Source organism: Crocuta crocuta, unplaced genomic scaffold (genome assembly GCF_008692635.1).
Source record: "Crocuta crocuta isolate KB4526 unplaced genomic scaffold, BGI_CrCroc_1.0 scaffold119, whole genome shotgun sequence".
Lineage (NCBI taxonomy): Eukaryota > Metazoa > Chordata > Mammalia > Carnivora > Hyaenidae > Crocuta > Crocuta crocuta.
The window spans coordinates 3,378,829-3,399,413 of record NW_027551562.1 but is presented as its reverse complement, the minus strand read 5'-3'; the positions used below and the strand labels follow the sequence as shown (position 1 = coordinate 3,399,413).

Genomic DNA, 20,585 nt, shown 5'->3' with positions numbered 1-20,585 from the left:
TGGGCCAGGAGGATCCATGTGGCCCCGCGCTTGCAGGGACAGGGAACTCTGTCTTTAAAGGGCCAGATGAGGGGCACCTGGGTGGCTCAGTCGGTTAAGTGTCCGACTTCAGCTCAGGTCATGATCTCACGGTTTGTGGGTTCGATCCCCGCGTCGGGCTCTGTGCTGACAGCTAGTTCAGAGCCTGGAGTCTGCTTCAGATTCTGTGTCTCCCTCTCTCTCTGACCCTCCCCTGCTCACGCTGTCTCTCTTTCACACAGAAATAAATTTAAAAAAAAATATTTAAAAAATTTAAAAAAAAAAGCAGATGGTAAATATTTTCGGCTTTGTGAGCCAGATGATCTCTGGTGTAACTGCTCTGATTTGGCCCCTATAGAACAAAAGGGGGCCGCAGGCGTGCATACGGGAATGGGTGTTGTGTTCTAGTTTAAGACTTCATTTACACAAACGGAAGCCAGGCTTGAGCCAGGGTCTGTGGTTTACTGACCCTTGGTCTCCACCCCGTCTAGGCTGTGGAGAGAACAGCTGGATTAGCCCGTGCGTTGCACTGTGTGCTGATTCCTCTGTCCCCGCTTCTGCATCTGGGCTCTTTGGGAACACGGGCTGGGTCGAACTAAGCTTTGCACCCTCTGTGCCTAGCCTTGTGCCTGGCACAGGGCAGGGAGCCAGGACACGCAAGTGCCTCAGTGAGTGAGGGTTGATGGTTCCACAGGTACTGAGCCTAGTCCTCTGGGCTAGGCCCGCCCCTTCCCTCCGGGTGTCTAAGCCGGGCCCCCCCACCCCCTCCCTAAAGTAAAGCGCCTCCTTTAGGTGCACACCATTTCTGGAATGATTTTATTGAGCTCTGGGTGGGGAGGGCACCTCTGGAGGCCACCCTGGGAGGCGTCCGTTCAGCCCTCTAGACTCTGACATCTGGGAATGCCTCTCTTCTGGAAGCCAGTAGACAGACCCACAGATTTGTCCAGCCTTGACCAGGGCCACCTGGATTGAGCTGTCCGCGGAGCTGTGATGGGGGGCTGGGGCAGGTAGAGCTTCCCGTCTGCTACTGGTCCCTGGAAAGGAGGCACTGAGCTGTGAGACCCGCCAGCGGGCAAGCCGTTTCCTGCATGAGTCTCCCCATACGCTGAGGCAGAGCCTGCTGTGCCCCACACACATGGTCTCATTTAATCATCATACCAGCCTCTGCCCTGGGTAGTATCATCCACATTTTATACAAGGCAGACCAGGTCACAGAAAAGTGACTTGCCTGAGCTCACATAACCCAGGGGCAGAATTGGGATTTGAATTTAGCAACTTGACGCTGGGGCCTCTGCCCATAACCCCCGTGCCAAGCTAACGTGCAAGAGACAGGATCCAGGGAGGGAGGAAGCTACCGCTGCAGCTGCGGACACCCTGCCACAGAGAACCACAGTGATCTGCCCGGGACCACACAGCATTTGTATTAGAGGCAAGATTTAAAGGTGGGGGATTCGGTTTCTCATCCAGCACTTTATCCACAGGTCCAAACCCCTTGGGCTTTTCGCCTGTAATCAACAGAGGCAAGGTCCCTCCCTCCACCTGGGGTAAAACGACCTCTCGCCGCATCCTTTGCTAAGAAGCAGCCCCTTCTCCTGGGGGGTGACTGTGCAGACGTGCACCTGAGTTGGCCAGGATGGGTGTCCTGGGCCTGGGATCAGCCTGATCTGGGGTCAAGAATGAGCACTCAGGTGGGCTTGGGCAAGTCCGCTTGCTCTCTGACCTGTTTTCTCATCTGGCACCTGGGGCGGCAAGGCCCACCTTGGCTGAGGTGTTCTGCGAATTGAGTACAGCCATGTGTCCGGGTGTCCAGCGTCACCAAGGCCTCCATTCCCGGCAAATGCAGCCACTTGCTCACTTACCCCCGAAGCCCCGTCACCCGCTCTGCACCAGGAGTGCGGCACAGCCCGCCCGCTGCATTCAGCTGCAAAACTCCAGCCACTTGACTGCCTGGGAGCCACCACTGTGACCTCAGGAAACCATGTCGGGCTGTTCCCACCCCGGCGCCCGGGGCTGCTCACTTTTTCGTTCTTGCCCTATAATTGCAGGCTTTTACAGTGGTTTCTCTGTGCCCCAGAGCCCCAGTATTCTCTCCATTTCTCTCTGACATGGAATTATATATCAGGAACCCACAGCAATTAGGCTCCTGGCTCCTCAGTGGATGCCTTTTTCTACGGAGGCTTTAAGTCTTCATCAACTCTGTCTTCTGGAACAATCTGCAGGAACCCAGACCCTGGGTGCTGGTTGGGGAGTGAATGATAGGAGAGCGAACAGCACAGGCTGGGGAGTTGTCTGGTGTCCAGGAGACGCCAGGGCTGGGGATGGCCGTCAGCTCAGAAACCCAGGCCAGCCTTCCAACTCAGTGCCACCTTTGGGAGAAGCGGCCGGACCCGTTCACCTGCGGAAGGGTGATGCCCGCTGCACGTGGCAGTGCTGACTGGTGCAGAAGAGCTCTGTCTGAGGGGGGTGCCCCCTGGATTTGTGTCCCGGCTGTGCCACTTACAGGCTGGGCGACCTCGGACAAGTCTTAACCTCTCTGTGCTGCAGATTTGCATCTGAAAAATTGGGATGAGTAAGACTTGTTCAACTCCCGTTAGAAAGAGATATTTTTTGAGTGGTTAACCATCCATTATCTGGGGAGAGTGCCGGGCCCCCTGCAGGCCTTATGGAAGTCCCAGGAATCCCATGAGAGCGGACTGTGCATTTGACACAGAGCAGGAAGGGTGGCTGGCTGTGGATTGCCGTCGATGGCCCGTCTCTTCTAAGTGTTTTGCGTAAACTCTTGGCCCACCGAGTTGTGGCTTTGAGGCGGGTGTTAGGTTCAGCATCACCAGCCCTGCTTCAGAGGAGGGGAAGGGCACAGAGATGCCGAGATACTTGGCCAGTGGTCCCAGCAAAGATTTGGCAGACAGGATCAGACTCCGGCAACTTGGCCCTGACTCCACGCGCTCAGGCCCCCAGCTTGAGCCTCTGGGCGTATGGGGAGACACGGTCTCGCACCTGTCTGGGTTGTGACCTGATGCGTGCTGTGACAGAGGCGTGCCTCAGAGCAGGGTCTGTTAGTCTTTTGGCGAATGCAGGTCTAGAACCCAGAGTCTGCCTCTGTGGTGTTAGGAAGACCTAGCAATCCCTCAGGAAGAGCTGTGCTGCACCATACCCCTCCCCCCCCACTCTGTGCAGCCCCCTTTAGTCTGTCCAGAGGCAGAAGGCCCCAGATTGGGGGGAGAAGGGGAGAAGACAGGGGTGGGGGTGGGAGACCACAGAGGAATGAGGGCACGGCACAGACGCATCTGTTTGGAATCAGACAGCCATTGAGCACAGTTGGCCAGAATGCCGGTTCTCTTTGGCCAGAAAGCAGTTTGGAAGCATTCTGCAGAATATCGAAGCCGAGCCAGCTCTCCTGAGTTCCGTCCTGGTCTCTTGGTCTCTATGCTCTAATGCCCATTTTCCCAGTACCTCGGCCATGCTGGAACTGGGCGACCTCCGGTTTGCACATGAAACTTGATTTCCTGGTAGGGGCTGGCGGGCAAGACACACGGCCACCGAGTGACTCCCTGGCAAGGACTTGAGCCCAGGTTTGTGGATGACAGTGCTTGGACCCTGCGCCAGCTGTGCCGTGGGGTCAAGCACTTGAGACCAGAAAGCCTGAGTCCCGTTTCCTGCTCTGTCCCAGACCAGCCTCGTGCAAGTGGGATGCCCTCTCTGAGCCAGACCTTCAGCTATGACCTATGGTATGTGATGCGACACATTCCCACAGGGAGGGTAGAAAGAGATCCAACCACAGTGAGCCTGTGTCGAAGCTTCCCAAGTCCAGGAAGGACCCATCTGCATTCCGCAGTGGCACTAGTCTACAGGCTCTTCAGCTGGGGAATGTGGGGTTGAGTGGAGCCCTGGGGAGCATGGGAGTTGGGGACAGTCTCCCCATGCCCTCATTCCTGGGAGCCATTTGTACTTTACCTATTATTTTTTAATTTAAAAAATTTTTCTGGGTCTGCATTGTCACACATGCATTACCTTCTGTCCCTTGCTGGCATTCTTTATTGCTTCCTATTTTTCCCCCTTTGCTTTGGGCCTAAGCCTCTGGAAATGAAATCCCAAATCCTGGAAGGCTTTCTTGTTAAATCCAGCCTCTGGGACAGCTCTAGGTCAAGGTTCTGGGGAAACTCCAGCCCAGCATTGGGTTTAAAGGTGCCATTCTTTTTCACGGTTTGTTTTGTTTTGTTTTTGGTACTCTTATAAAAGTAGCCATGACTGGTGAAGAAAATCGTGAAAGTAGAGAAAAGTGGAGTGGCCCAGGGGGCAGGGGTGGATAACTCGTAGGGCCACCCCTCCCAGAAAGTACCTACTTTAGCATTTTAGAGTATTTCCCTTCTCTGTATTTTTGGCTCCTGTATTGGTAAGGCCGTAATTCTGATTCTGATACGGTTTCTTTTTTTGTTGTTGTTTTTTTCCTATTTAAGAGCATAGCAGATGTTTCTCTGTGTTATTTTGAATTCTTCTTGAACATTATTAATGATGCAGACTTTTCCATCATATAATGGGTATTTGAACATTCCACGTTGCGCTTAATACTTTCCTTAAGGTGGAGCACGTTGGAACTCTCTGGAATTTTGCTCTTAAAAATAACATGGTGGGGAGCCTGGTCAGGAGGTTGAGCGTCTCACTTCGGCTCAGGTGATGATCTCAGGGTTCGTGAGTTCGAGCCCCGTGTCGGGCTCTGCGCTAGCAGCTCAGAGCCTGGAGCCTGCTTCTGATTCTGTGTCTCCGTCTCCTTGTCCCCTCCCCCACTCATACTGTCTCTGTCCTTCAAAAATGAATAAATGTTAAAAATTTTTAAAAAATAACATGGTGATAAACCTCTTTGGGCACAAAACTGCACGTCAAACCATCTCCTGGAGGAGAATTACAGAGCGGAAGGAAGAGCGCTTTCGGGGGCCTCTGGTGACCCACATGAATGCCCTGTGGACGTCTGGCAGAGGTAGTGGGAACACAGCCTCCTCGCAGGGGGCGCGCGTTGCCCCCGAAGGGGGTTCCTACCCATGCACTCCCGACTCCCAGGGAAGGTCCCGGGTGGGCCAGGCTCCACACCTGCTCTTGAAGCAGCTCTAAGGAGCCATGATGGTCTAGGTTCAGTTCCTTGACGCTGGAATGACTAGCAGCACTTGGAAGCCGGAAGCGGCAGGACACAGAAGGTTCTGGTAAGCTGGAATAGGTTTGTCCCGAGCAAGATGGAGGAGCGTGCACAGCACGCACACACCCACACGGCGCATGCGCCTTGCGGGGCCCCGCTCTTCCGTCTTCGTCGTCATCGGCCTGGGAATGCCCGCGCCCACGTGATGTGCGCATGCGCCTTGCGGGGTCCGGGCTTCCATCTTCGTCATCATTGGCCTGGGAATGCCCGCGCTCACGTGGTGTGCGCATGCGCCTTGCGGGGCCCGGGCTTCCTTCATCACTGGCCTCTGCGCCTCTGACCCAGAATGCCTTTCCTTCTTGGTGGAGTCTTTGGAACCCCTGGGATCTGAGCTGCTCCACGCACTCTGCTCCCATGCTGTGGTCACACCACCTGGAATGTTCCATGGCACACAGCCCGCGTTCAGTGCCCAGGAAGTGAATGAGCGAATGGTGAGTGGGGGGGGAGTGTACAGACCTTCTCAAGGGAGCCTGAGCCACGGCATTTGGCCACATTCATTTATTAGATTCTTTATTTTAAATGTTTATTTAGAGAGAGAGGGAGACACAGAGTCCGAAGCAGGCCCCAGGCTCCGGGCTGTCGGCACAGAGCCCGACTCGGGTCTCGAACTCACGTACCGTGAGTCATAACCTCCACTAAAGTTGGGCGCTTAACCGACTGAGCCGTCCAGGCGCCCCCATGTATTAGAATCTTAACGTGTGCCTGGCCTCCAATCCCGGACGCCTCCCAGGTCACCCTACGAGGTAGTTCTGTCATCGTCCTGTTTCTGACTTTTGCCACCTTGATGTTATCGCAGATACATTTCCCTCAGGTTTTCCTTTTATAAAATTTCTATGCACCAGATTTTTTCTCCCTCTAACACATGTGAGAACATTCTGGAACATGCTTAATGGTCTCCGCCATACTCTGGCCAGCTCAGTAATTCCACCTTGGAGTGGGATTGCGGGGGCAGAGAGCATGCCTGGATGCAGCTTGCCCAGGACTGCCGGGTGGTCCGGAGAGTGGCTGACCAGTCCGCCCTCCCTCTCCCGGCCGTGAGGCCCTGTGTCTACACTCACCACAGACGCTTGCCTGATTTTTGCCAGGCTAGTAGGTGGCCAGTGATGCCTCATCCTGCCTGCATCTGCATTTCTTGGATGGCTAACGAGGCCCCGGACTTCCGGGCCCTCCCTGCCCTCGGCCTGGCCGCTCACCATCCCCCAAACCCCCAGGATCACTCTCTCTCCTGCTTGTCCTTGGAGGTAAGGATAGACATTTGCCCCTTCACTGGGCTCTGGTCCCAGGCCCCTCCTGAATGCTCCCCATGCCGGCCTTCCAGAAAAGCAGGATGAGATCACGTTTACAAATGCAGCTCAGGGCTCTCACACCGCTGGATCACTGTACAGGCTGTGCAACCTCCACCGAGGGTCTTAACCTCTCTGAGCCTGAGTCCTCCCTTGCAAACCAGGTATTAAAAACAGCACCTCCTGGGAGGGCGTTCTTGAGAACTCGGAGGTATTATTTACACGCGGTGTTTGGCAGCTCATTTAGCTGAGTGCCGGGTGGCTGTTGGGGACTGGAGCCCTGGTCATCCTGCATGGTCATTACCTGTTGACTCGACTGGCCGCCGCAGCCTGAGAGGACGCCCGGGGCGAGGCTGCTCTCGCTGCCTCTTACATTTTCAGCTCCCGACGGTGCTGGGCAAACAGCAAGACAGTAATGATGGGTTGGTCTAGATGCCATTTTAAAGTCCCTTCCTGCCCTGAAGTTCTGCGATCAGAGGAAACTCTCCTTCCTAAGGTTTCTCGGTGGGGCTTTATTACACACTGCGGGTAATTACAGAGGCTGGGACAGCGGCGGGAGCCCTGGTGCCTGACGGCCACCTGGTGCGTGTCTGGGGCTGTCCTCTTTCCGCTAACGGCGGCTGGAATTCTGGCAAAGGCAGGGCCTGTCCCTTCCCAGGACCGCGAGAGGCAGCGGTGCAGGACCCAGCCGCGAGCTGGCGGTCCCCAACTCCCTTCCCCGGGGGGCTGGAGGGCGGCATCTGGGGGCGCATGAAGATCAGGAAAGTCCTGGAAAGCAGGAGCCGTGGAGGCCTTTGGAACGTCCAGTCCTGGGGTCACAGTCTCCTAGGCCCACGGGGGTCACGGGGATAACACAGGTGGATAAAGAGGCCCGGGTGGGCGGTAGGGAGTAGTGGGGGTTGGTGACAAACAGGCAGACTTTTATGGGAAGTTTTCTGACTTTTAAAAGTTATCGCTAGGGGCACTTGGGTGGCTCAGTCGGTTGAAAATGTCCGAGTTCGGCTCAGGTCGTGATCTCACAGTTCCTAAGTTTGAGCCCCGGGTCGGGNTAAGCGAAAGTCGGACGCTTAACCGACTAAGCCACCCAGGTGCCCCTAAAAAAATTTTTTTTAAAGTTATAGCTAATTCAGGGGCACTTGGGTGGCTTAGTTTGTTGAGCGTCCATATCGATTTCAGCTCAGGTGGTGATCTCTCGGTATGTGGGCTTGAGCCTGTATCGGGCTCTGTGCTGGCCATGCAGAGCCTGCTTAGGATTGTCTCTCTCCCTCTCTCCCTGCCCTTTCCCTCTCCCCAAACAAATAAACTTAAAAAAATTCAGCTCACTCAAAATCTCGTCGATTGCTGTATGGTCCAGATGAAACATGCCATGAGGCAGCAGTTTCCATACCCTCTGATTTAACACAAGATTTGACAGACTGGGAAACTGAGGCTCAGGATTTGGGAACTGGCCAGAGGTCCCCTCAGGTGGGGACCCTGAGGGACGTAAAGCACAGCCCTTTGTGGCTTAGTGTTGGCATGTTGCCCACCACCCTGACGGACTCCTCCTGCTTTCCCCAGGGCAGGAACTGAAGCCCAGAGAAGCAAAGGGACTTTCTCTGAGTCACACAGCTTTGTAATGGCAGAGTCGGAGTAGGGCTGGGCCTCTGAACCCACGTGGTCCTGTCTGGCCACCACGCTGCCAGAGAGGACCCTGGAATGGTTTTGGCAAAAGTCTGGCCAGGAGCTTGGCACGGGGCATGTTCTGAGCAGCTAACAGTCAGCAGTCAGCGGCTGGCCCGCCCATGGGCAGTAGTGGCAAGGGACTGTGGCTGCCCGGGGAGGGCAGTTCGCAGGTAGTTTGTAGGCGTGCGGAGCTAACAGACTCCGCCCTGACAGTGCAGAGAACACCTCTGGCCTCTTCGGTAGGTCTGTGCAACCAAGTGCCTGGAGTCTGATCGAAGGACATGCCCTTGCCCTGAGCTGGCATTCTTAAGAGTCTGCCCGTGAAGTCTCAGACAGAGTGGGAGGTGTTTATCCTCCTTTGTGGTCAGCCCCGTGGCCTAGGAAAATGAACCTGGCCTTGCAATTATGAGAGTAATGATCCAGTGCTAGTTCACCGCGTCCTGGCTCTGACACCGGCTGGCCATTTCCATAATTGTCGCCCTGCTGACATCACAGAACTATTTATTGTGAGAGTACGGTCCAGCCGATGGATCCAGATTGCCAAAGAAAATGCTAGAGGAACGGTAAATTATATTTGGCCTCAAATTCCTTTTGAGCCCGGGTGGGAATAATAGGGAAGAGTCAGAGCATTCGGCAGGTGCAGTGGCCCCAAGGCAGGAATGAACTTGGAGAATCCAAGAACAGATATGGAGTTAGCAGGACTGGACCAGAGAGATCAGGGGAGAGCGTGTAAGGCAAAGCAGAAGGAGGTGACCCACGGCTGTCAGGAAGTGGGGGAGGTCCCTGGAGGGAGGGCCAGCTGGCTGGCATCGCATGGGAAGGCGAGCTCCTGACCACCCTCTGAGGCACACCTTTCTGCTGAGGCCTGGGAGGGAGAACAGAGAGGGTCCAGAAAATGGGGGGGGGAAACAGTATGGCCGGGGAGGAGGATCCCACCGAAAGACAGCGAGGAGCCGGGGTGGGTCATCTGGTGTGGGAGGTGTAAGTAGGGCTTGGCTGGATGGTGAGGAGGGAGATAGATTTCCCAGGTGGGGCTTGGGGTTGGCGGCGGGGCCTGTGCGGAAATCGGGAGGCTTCCTTCCCTCTCTGCGGAAGCCGTAGGTGAGCCTCCTACGGCCAACAGCCCTGCACTGGCAAGGCCGGGAACCCAGCGGACCTTGAGGGTCTTAGCAGGATAGACCCAAGTCATGCCTGGGCTCTGCCTGTGCCCTGCGTCTCCGTCTGGGCCCTGAGGACATAGGACACCCCACCCCACCATTCCTTCTAGCCTCAGAGGTCCCAGCCCCAGGGCAGAATCTCGCTGCCGGAGAATGCCCAAGTCAGGAGCCTCCCGCGGTCCCTTCGCTTCTGCCGGGAGAAGGCACTGTGGTTACAGTCCCACAGAGCAGGCACATGCGGGAAGGCAGGGACTCCCCAGAAGGAGACTGCACAGCTGTTAGAGGAAGAAGGGCAGCCACGGTGACCCCTGGCCATTTGCTTCTCTTGCACAGCACGCATCCACCCTGTGTGCCGTGGCGGGTAGGGGGGGAGCTCAATGGAGGGCTGGTGGGTGTGGCTCTGGGGCACCCTGGGCTCATTAGTGACCCCGAAACCACAGCAAAACGCACGAATGCCCTGTTGCCTGGGAGCATGGTACACGCCACGGGAGAGGGTCCTGCCGAGAATGAACTAGGGCTTGGTCAGCCGGGTTATTCGTTCTCGAGTCCTGAGATTCTGGTGTGTAAGAAATAACACGTCTTTGCTGTTTGTATCACTCTGTCCGTGAACTAGAGCTCACTTCTCTTTAGAGCTGATAGGTCGCGTGCATTTCTCCCGGGCTGGTTTGCCTTTCTCGTCCTTTCCCCACTTGTAAAAACTAGTCCTGTGTGTGTGTTCTTATTTCGTTAAGAGCTCTTTATACATTGTGAAGATTAGCCAGGTGCTGCAAATGTGCTTCCTGGTTTACCTCTAGTTTTCACTGTTGTTCGGGGCATTTAACCCCATAGACAGTCTTTTATTTTTCTTTCAAGGGCCAGACAGTAAATATTTTAGGTTTTGAGAGCAATAGCCTTCTGTCACTGCTTCTTACCTGCCACTGGAGCACAAAAGCCATCACAGGCAACATGGAAATAAATGTGCACAACCTTGTTCCAATAAAACTTTATTTACAAAACAGAGAGCCAGACCATAGTTCACCTTCTGCTGCCTTAGGACAGTTTCCGTTTCTAACGTGCTCCGTCTTTTCCTTTGTGTAAATATGGAATTTTATGCTCAACAGAGAGCCTCCCCGCTTCAAGACTGAGTTTGGGGGGGGGGGTGATTAGAATAAGAAACAAGTACTCAGAGGTGGTGTGAGCAGGATGCCCCGTGAGTGATTCGTTCTGTGACTTGGTTCTGGACCGGGCATCCTAGATATGCTGGCACGAGCCTGCACATTGGCCGTCCCGAGTCCCCAGGGGAAGTGAGGGAGGGCGCTGCTGTAGACAGGGGCCCAGGACGGGGTCAAGGCCAGAGGCGTGGAGACCCGAGCAGGGGGGGCCAGAGTAGAGGAAGGTTCTCGGGGTTGCCTGTGTCCTGTGCCCTCCCCTCTGGCCTTTGTTCTCACCGCCAACCTTGGAAAATGTGTTCTCAGGACACTAGAAAAGCGTGTGCAGTCCCAGGTAGCCCCGAAGGGACCCCGTGTGAGGATCCCCAGCTTCCCCAGAAGCCACTGCTCCCTCTCCTCCCCCCAAATCTGGGCCCTTCTATGGACTGAGTTGTCAGCCTGATGTTAAAGAATCACACGTGAATTTCACACCACGCCGGAGGAGACTCCTCTAGACATTTCTTCTGATCCTTTCTTGCGGGTGTTCTTACACCCGGTGCTGCACGTAGGCGACAGCTCGGCTGTCCAAAATCTTAATGAGAAACTCAAAAACCCCAGCAGGTTTTGCAGGGGGCAAATGGGGAGATGCGTTTGCTTCTCTGGATTTGCGGGGTCCGGTGGCTCTTCTCCTCCTTCCCTCCCGGCCTGCCTCCCCTGCTCACCGTGGCTGGGCTGGGCTCCAAGTGCACTCACAGAGAGAGACCCTTCACCTTTCTGCACCTTGACGGATGCCCCTTAAGAATGGAAGTGATCGGGGTGCCCGGGTGGCTCAGTCAGTTAAGCGTCAGACTCTTGGTTTCGGCTCAGGTCATGATCTCGTGGTTTGTGAGCTCGAGCTCTACACTGATGGCCCAGAGCCTGTTTGGGATTCTCTCTCTCTCTCTGCCCCTCTGACATTCATGCTGTCTCTCCCTCTCTCTCAAAATAAATATGTAACATTTTTTTGAAAGAAAAGCTAAAACAAACAAACAAAAAAGAGTGGGTGTGACTGTAACAAGGTCTGTGGTCTGTAGCCAAGGGGAAGAGGGGGTGACTTCTAAGTCATGTGCCACCATCAGCACCAGCCCTGGGCCTGGCAGCCTGGATTCAGCGACTGACATTGCCATCTACTGGCTGTGTGACCTTGGACAAGTGACTTCACCTCTCTGTACTTGCCTAACGAGGGAGGAACACAGGGCCCCTAATCCTAGGTTGTTTGGAGGATGAAATGGCTTAACCCACCTCGAGTGTTTGAAGCAGTTCACACGTGAGTAGTTAGTGTTAGCTGCCGTATATGTAAAGTGTGGGACACCTAGTAGGTCCTGTGTCGTTAGATGTGCCAGAACGTTTCCATTGTATTCATCTTCACTACTTCCTCAGGGACTTAGAGATTCCCTGCGTATCTACCTCCCCGCGCGCCGCTAATGACAGCCCCGAGCCCGGGTAACTTTGCTTCTCCGTGTTTAACAGGCTTTGGCTTGATGAGAATTTTCAGGATGTGTCTGCTGATCTTTTAAAACCCCCTGAGATGAGTACTTACTGCCACGATGCGCAGGTGTCAGAAGGATTTAATTCGGGCACTGGATAATAACGCCGGGAATGGCGAGGGTTTCCATCCTCTCTGCCCTCTGTCGGCTGTGGCCACGAGCACCTCTGTTGATCACTTAAATTCCTATCGGAAAAGTCACTGGTTATTACTGGGAATTTCACAGAGTGAGGACTTAGGAAGAAAGAACTGGAGGCTGGCCTCCCCAGACTCCGACTCCATCCCATCATCCATCCCTCCTGAGCGATTTCACCCTTCGTCCCCAGGCTGTGGTGGCTGCCCCCGAGCAGAGGAGAACCCCCTCTCCCCCCAAGTCCAAGCACACAGCACTGTCAGTGGTGATGAGATCAGACGCCTGTGCCCTGCGTGCGAGTCTGTGATCCACCCTCACTCCACTCTGTCGCGGCTACCGACGTGCCCATTTTCCAGACGAAGAGACTGAGGCTCCAGGTGCTTTCAGTACTGGTGTCAGGCTGGCTGGCAGGCAAGCGGCAGAACCCACTTCTGAGAGCAGCGAGCCCCTCCGAAAGCCCTCCCTCTGCCTCAGCTCATCTCCGATGGCGCCCAGCAGGTCTCCCCCACGCCTCCCGCAGCGTGTTTCATCTGATGTGGGATGAAATGGAAGGATGATGAAATATTTATCGGCCTTGTGGCTGACGGGCGCCTTCCCAGGAAAGCCCAGAGAAGCCGTCTGGAAAGCGGAGCTGGCGCTTGTTAAGATATCCGGGGTGAAAGGTGGTGCCGGCCTGGGGGGCTGCGGCCGTGCTCGCTGTGGCCTGCTGTTTGATTTGATCCATGAGCTTCAAGAAGACAGAGGCTTGGCCTTGTTCACCATTGAATCCCCAGCATCCAAAACAGAGCCTGGCACATTCCGGGCCCCTGTGAGGCTTTGCTAAATGAGTGGTGGCTTCTGGTTGCTCCGTATGAAGCCAAGGGTTTGGACCAGGCGGTTGCAAAGTTCTCTGAACTACAGAACATTGGCCTCGTGAGGCTTCCTCTTACTGACAGTACGGCTCAGACCAGCTGGATGCAGGGAACTCAGTTCTGTCCCAGCAGAGCCTGAGGCAGGCATTCCGGTGTGTGTGGATTACAAAGGAGGTGCTGCAGGAGAAGGGGGAGGGGGGAGGCGAACAGGACAGAGCAGGGGGGAGGAGAAAAGCTGTAGTCAACCATTAGCTGACTCCATGGGAACCCTGGGCACGAAGTGCACCCACCCACCCACCGCAGGATTGACTCAATGCTGCGACAAAGGACACCAGCATCCTGTAACCCCAGGCACCTCAGTCATTGTCGGGGGCTGCCCCGGGGGAAGGGGACCAGGTGTGGAAGGCAGCTCCTGCCTAGTTGGGCAGAGGAGTCGATGGCCACAGAAGGGGGTGGGGCGGGGTGTGACCATGCAGGCTCGGAGCCAATGGCATCTGCTCTGTAGGGACACGGAGCCTTCTAAGTAGCCTGACCCTGGCTGAGAAAGTGAAAACCTGAAACCTGCCTTTCCAGGCGAAGGGACTCCGGAGGTCACTGGCAGCTCCTGGTTACCAGCTCCTGCCCCTCTGTGCCACTCAGGTTTCCTTCTTGTCCCCTAGGCCAGCCCAGAGAGGAGAAAAGTCACGGGTTTTCTGGTCTTCGCGTCCCTACCGTGGGCAAGTGTTTTCTCTTAACTTAGTAACCCTGCGGTGTGGGTCCTGTAATGCCGCTGTGGCGTAAGCCCCGGCTCTTGGGGTAAAACACCTTGCCCAAGGCCTCGCAGCTGGTGGGTAGCAGTGGTAGGATCTCACCCACATCTTCTGGGCCCAAACCTGTGACCTCTCTTCTCTCCATATTGTCTCCGTGAGCTTGGGTTGGGGGAGAAGAGGCATCCCTCTGTATATAATCTTCTAAGGCTCCCACTTGCCTTTAGAGTAAGGCCAGGCCTCTGGGCCTGGCTTCCGAGGCCCCCCGGGGTTTTGCTACCTTCCCTCCTGTTCTGTCGCATCCCTCATGTCGCCTGCCACTACCCCCAGCTGTGGTGTCAGGGCGGAACTGGCATTCACTCAAGGCCTAAACGTGTTAGCTCTCGGGTAGGGAGCCCTCACGGTAGGCGCAGGCTGGGTATACCTTGTGTGGGTTGTCTTGTCAAATAGTTGCGAGAATCCATGAAGTCAGCCCTATTTCTCTGGCCTCGTAAATGAAGAAAGAAAAACCCAAAAGGTGAAGTAACTGGCTCAGATTCTCATAGCCAGCAAGTAATAGAATCAGGGATCGAACCCCAAACCCTGCTCTCTTCTCTCCTAGACCAGTGCTCGCCAAGAGAACTGTCCCAGCAACAGGAATGGTCCAGTCCAGTGGCCACCACCCACATGAGGCCATTGAGTGCCGGGTATTTGGCAATGCAACTGAGGAACTACATTGTACGTTGTATTTAATTTTAATGGAAAGTAGCCACTGTGGCCAGTGGCTGTGAAGGACTGAGGAAACCTGGGGGTGTTACTGTACCTGCTAGTTAAGACCTTAGCTTGACGCCAGATGCCGGCAGAAGACATGAGTTTCCTGGATCAGAGACAAAGGACTTTGTTGCTCACAGCACGGCCCACAGCCTGAGCTTTGTGTTTGCTTCATTTCCACTTGCTCCCCAAGCCCCATGGCTTTGCTTCACAGCTGAGGAGCCTTGGTCTTTTATAATGGGCTGCAAGCAAACCTCCCCAACTTTTCCCCTTGGAGGGGGACATTATGATACTGCTCCAGATGGACACACTACCCCACCTTCCATTCTCTATACATCCTTGAAAAGATAGCCCAGCACAGAAGCAGCCAGTAATTCTGCTTCTAAGGCCCATAGATGCAGGGCTGTTTCTCAGCAGGGCCTGCTGTGTTGGGGGTGCAGCTGTAAACCACACGCCTGCCTACACCCAGATACTCCATGTGTGTTCCATTATTCGCTACCCTCCAGGAGCCTATGCAGTTGGCCTCAGTTTCCCCATTTTTCGGAATAAACTGAAGCTCACTTGAGTTCCCCTCCCTGGAAAGTTCCAATTGTGGACTCTTCTGCCTTGTACTCATTGTCAGCTCTGCACATCAACCTCCCCACCCCCCGCCTACCCCACAAAAGAAAACCAAAAGCAAAAACTTGATACATTTATTCTCCTTGCTCCCTTTCAAAACTTGGCCCTACAAGACTCTGGAATTCCTTTCATCTTCTGCCTTACCACGTTCTTCCAGACTCTCTAGATCCAGGGCCAGGGTTGCCTCCTCCCTGAAGCCCTCCCTGCCCCGCACTGTCTATTTCTTCTCTGACACAGAGCCCCGAGTCTCATGCTCTTGACTGGCAGCTCAGGAGAACTTTATCATCCTAAGCTTTCCCCCAACAGTGCCTGTTGTGAGGCTTGGGGGAATGCAGACCAGTGAACAGGGACCCTCAAAAGAACAGATCTGGCAACCACCAACTCCTATTGCACACTCTGACGTGTATTCACAGTTGACTTCCCCACTGCACGTTCCAGGATCTGGTGTCTGTGAATAGGCTTGACTTTCCCAGAAAGAGAAGGGGGTGTTTTGAAGTGACTCAAAGGAAAGCTTGTTGAAACGCGGTTGAGTTTTGGTAAATCCACCCACGAGAGTAGAGAAACTTGACATTTGCCTCCCAAGCCGGCATGAAGAATGAGCCTCATTTCTTCCTAAGTGAGCTGGAGGCGGCGGAATGATGCCTGAGCTGATCTCAGGAGACCAAGGTTCCAGTCCAAGTTCTGATGCTAACCAGCTGTGTGACCTTGGGGAAGACACTCCCCTTTCTGAGCCTTAATTTCTCATCTGTGATGTGGGACTGGAGAGGGGGAAAAGGAACCAGCCCTTCAAGGTACCTTTCTACCCTTCTTTCCACCCCATGCTTCCACAACAACTCTGAGCCTGGGAGAGCCCTGCTTTCCCTTCACAAGACCCAAGTGCCTCCCTGTTCCTTCCTTATCCTACTTTCTGCTGCCTCCCTGAGGAGGACCGGCCTCTGGGCCTCCTCCTGTAAGGATGTAGACCTCCATGCTGGTTGGCCAAGGGAGCACCAGCTGTAAGGATGTGCTGAAAGAGGAGCACTTGATTTGACCCCAGCCATGTTTCTCCAGCTTTAACACATCACACATCATCCTTGACAACCACAGCAAGCCCTCACTAGGTGAGGCGCTATGCTGAGAACTTGATATCATCTCTTGCAGACTCTTTGCATTTTGCAGTTGAGGATATCGAGGCACAGAGAAGTGAATGGCAGAGCTGGAAGTCAGATCTTCTCAGCTCCTACTCCATTCTTTTTTTTTTTTTATGTTTTATGTTTTTTTTATGTTTTATTTATTTTTTTATGTTTTATTTATTTTTTTTATGTTTTATGTTTTTTTTTATGTTTTATTTATTTCTAGGAGAGAGAGAGACAGCGTGAGCAGGGGAGGGTCAGAGAGAGAGGGAGTCACAGACTCCGAAACAGGCTCCAGGCTCCGAGCTGGCAGTCAGCACAGAGCCTGACNAATGGCAGAGCTGGAAGTCAGATCTTCTCAGCTCCTACTCCATTCTTTTTTTTTTTTTTATGTTTTATGTTTTTTTTTATGTTTTATTTATTTTTTTTATGTTTTATTTANAAGTGAATGTTGGTTGGTTTGAGATTGAATAATTGCAGAATGAGCCCTACATGTGTCAGCTTTGCTGCATAACAAATAGTTCCCAAATAGGCTCAGTGACGTCCAACAAATATTTATTTCTTGTTCATATTACCAGTAAACGATCGGTCAGTTGCAGGCTGGCTGTGGCTCAACAATGTGCCTTGAGTTTTCTCTAAGGCCTGGGCCAAAGGTAGTCATTATCTAGGACATGCCAGACTCATGCTAGAACTGAAAAAAAAACAAAAATGATAATCAGGTTTATTATATTATATATATGTGTGTTGTTGTTTTTTTTACAGAGAGAGAATGTGAGTGGGGGAGAGGGGCAGAGGGAGAGAGAGAGAATCTCAAGCATTTTCCATGCTCAGTGCAGAGCCCAACACGGGGCTTGATCCCATGGCCCTGGGACCATGATCTGAGCTGAAACCAAGAGTCAGATGCTCAACTGACTGAGCCACTCAGGTGCCCCCACCCCCATAATCAAATTTAAGCCTTCTGCTTAGAGATGGCACACATCCTATCTGTTGACATCCTAGTGGCCAAAGCAAGAGAGCTGGCCAAACCGAACATCAAAGAAGTGGGGAGGTACAGTCTTCTCACAGTGAAAGGTAGGGGGCAAGGAGTCAGGAAATACATACTCGTGTCATGCAGTTGGCCATAAACTGCCGACCTCTGCAGCCACATGCATAGGTCTGACCCCTGGCTCTGTCATTTAGTAGCTGGGTGGCCTTCAGGAAGGTATTTCTCCTCACGCCTCAACTTCCTCATCTGTAAAACGGGGATGGTAATTCTAGCCCTACATGAATCTCCTGGGGCTGTCATAACCACGTTCTACAACTGGGTGATGTGAACAACAAAAACTTATTTTCTCGCTTTCTGGAGGCTAGAAGTCCAAGGTGAAGTTGCCGTCAAGGGTGGTGTCTTGGGAAACTTCTCTTCCTGGCTTGTAGGCAGCCATCTTTCTGTCGTGCCCTCACTCGTCTTTCTGTAATGGTTGCGCTGTGCATGCTCTTCAGCGGCTCTTCCTTTCCTTACAAGGACGTCGGTCTGTGGGTGTGTGACTGCACCTGACCTTAGTCACCTACCCATAGGCCCTCTCTCCAAGGACCGTCCCGCAGAGGCGTAGGGCCTCACAAGGAAACACTGAATAGGAGCCAGGTTACTCTTCACGCTTGGTGGTGGCTTGGCCCGAAGGGTACTGATGGGGCATTTCCCTCAGTGGTCATTCCTCATTCCGTTTATCCTTACTTAGGTCCTTGTCACCTCTCCCAATTCCTGGCACAAACTAGGTGCTCAGAAAATACATTATTGGGGCGCCTGGGTGGCTTAGTCGGTTGAGCGTCCGACTTTCGCTTAGGTCATGATCTCGCAGTTCGTGGGTTCGAGCCCCGCGTCGGGCTCTGTGCTGACTGCCAGCTCAGAGCCTGGAGCCTGTTTCAGAGTCTGTGACTCCCTCTCTCTCTGACCCTCCCCTGCTCACGCTGTCTCTCTCTCTCTCTCTCTCTCCTAGAAATAAATAAAACATTAAAAAAAAAAAAAAAGAAAATACATTATTGTTTTCCCACAGTGAAGCAGGAGGGAGTTAATGGGAGCCAGACAGGTTTGGGGGAGCCCTGGGTGTCGCTAACCTGCTGCGACTTAAGGTGTGTCACTGTCTTAGGCAACCAGGACCCACCATCAAGACAAATGTTATACAAATAGCCAGACTTCATTCCTTTTTCATGGCTGAATACTATTCCGTTGTGTATACACACCATACCTGCTTTACCCGTTCAGCTGTTGATGGCCCCTATGGCCACTTCCGTGATTCAGCTGTTGTAAATGATGCTGTGCTGAGTAACATATAGAATTGTTGAATCACTACGTTGTACACCTGAGACGAATATAATACTGTATGTTAACTCTACTGGAATTTAGAAAAAAATAAGAAAATGGCCAAAGGTTTCGCCAGCCAAATCTCAGCAGATTTTCATTTTCTCATGGCCTTTTGCACCCACGCCAAGATAACTGGGCAACATCCAGAACCAGGATGGACTCCAAGAGATTCCTTTTACAAAGATGCTGTTGTAAACTCCAAAGTGGCAGTGATTCTCCAGCCCCCCGCCACAGCTCCTGTGCCCACCAAGAAAGCCCCATAGTGACCCTGCCCAACAGGGCTGGGTGTGAGTGGGCCTCAGGAGAACTCACTCTCGCCACTTTGTGTCCAAGGAAGTTTCTGGGTTTTGTTTATGGGTTTGGGTTTTTATGCCGAGTGGCCACTCCAGCACCACCAGGCTCAGAGTCACCTATTGGGATTCAGTGGGAACACTCCAGACTCCACGTGTGTCTCTTCTTCTAATGCATTTGTGGCCTTGCTTAGGGAGGGATGTATCTAAGGCTGTGCGGTTAGCAGAGGGATCCACCAGTGGGAAAACACCAGCAAAGGACATAGGGACAGCCTGCGTTTCCGAGTCTTCCAGTTGATGTGGTGCGGCTCAGCTCAGCAGTGTGGGTGGATGGCACCATGTGCCTCTTCCCAGCTCACTGCTAATGAATTATTGGCACAATGACTAAGTCTGTGCATTTTGACTCTCGCAGGCTCAATTTTCTCGTCTGGAAAATGGGAGCAATGACACTTTCCATTAGATGTTTCGCATCTGGCACAGAGTAGATGGTGATGGTGATGGAGATGATGGTGATAGTGTTGGTAATGATGATGTTGATGGAGATGATGATGGAGATGGAGATGTTGATGGAGATGATGATGGAGATGATGATGTTGATGGAAATGATGATGGAGATGGAGATGTTGATGGAGATGATGATGGAGATGATGTTGATGGAAATGATGATGGAGATGGAGATGTTGATGATGTTGATGGAGATGATGGAGATGGTGATGATGTTGGTGGAGATGATGATGGTGATGGTAATGGTGATGTGATGATGATGGTGATGATACGATAATGATGAAGATATAATGGTGATGCTACTGCGATTGATATGATGGTGATGATGGTGATGATGATGATGGTGATGGTGGTGCTGATGGAGATGGGAGATGGTGATGAGGATGATGACGATGGCAGCTTTTCCCATGGAGAGGACTCCCTGTATACCAGCCATTGTTTAAACTCTTCACATATGTTGGCCTTCGTAATCTTTTCAGCAACCCAGAAACCAGACACTATCATTCTCCCTATATTACAGGTCAGGAAACTGAGGCACAGTGGAAAAGTGACTCACTGAAAGATGCACTGCCTTGATGGCCTTGAGGGTCACCCAGTGTTAGTTATGCAAGGCCATGTCCCCTGCCCAATGCTCCCCGACCTGTGGCAGGAGAAAGGGTGCAAACAACACAACGTTGATTATCCTGGAAAGTAAATTACTTCAAATTAAACTATTTTATACTTTTTAAAAAATGTCTCCTTTTGTGTTGCTTCTGTGGAGAGTCAGAGGCAGGCCAGCCCGTCCTGGGCCCCGACTCCCTCCTGCCGGCCAAGGTGGCCGCTCTGTAACACTAAGACCTGGGCCTCTGGGCCATCCATTTTTTTTAATGTTTTTTATTTATTTTTGAGAGTCAGAGACAGAGCAAGTAGGGAAGGGGCAGCGAGAGAGGGAGACACAGAATCTGAAACAGGCTCCAGGCTCTGAGCTGTCAGCGCAGAGCCCGACACGGGGCTCGAACCCACAAGCCGTTAGATCATGACCTGAGCCGAAGTTGGACGCTTAACCGACTGAGCCACCCGGGCGCCCCTGGGCCAATCATTATTGACGTGCAGAGGTCAACGAGCGCAGGCATGTGGGCACGGGTGCNTTTTTTTTAATGTTTTTTATTTATTTTTGAGAGTCAGAGACAGAGCAAGTAGGGAAGGGGCAGCGAGAGAGGGAGACACAGAATCTGAAACAGGCTCCAGGCTCTGAGCTGTCAGCGCAGAGCCCGACACGGGGCTCGAACCCACAAGCCGTTAGA

At 53.1% G+C, this 20,585-nt stretch overlaps 1 protein-coding gene across 2 annotated transcripts in view; it reads left to right on the top strand.

Annotated features, from left to right (window-relative positions):
- ST3GAL1 (ST3 beta-galactoside alpha-2,3-sialyltransferase 1) overlaps positions 1–20,585 on the top strand; it is a 96,910-nt gene that overhangs the window by 33,053 nt on the left and 43,272 nt on the right. The window lies entirely within an intron of this gene.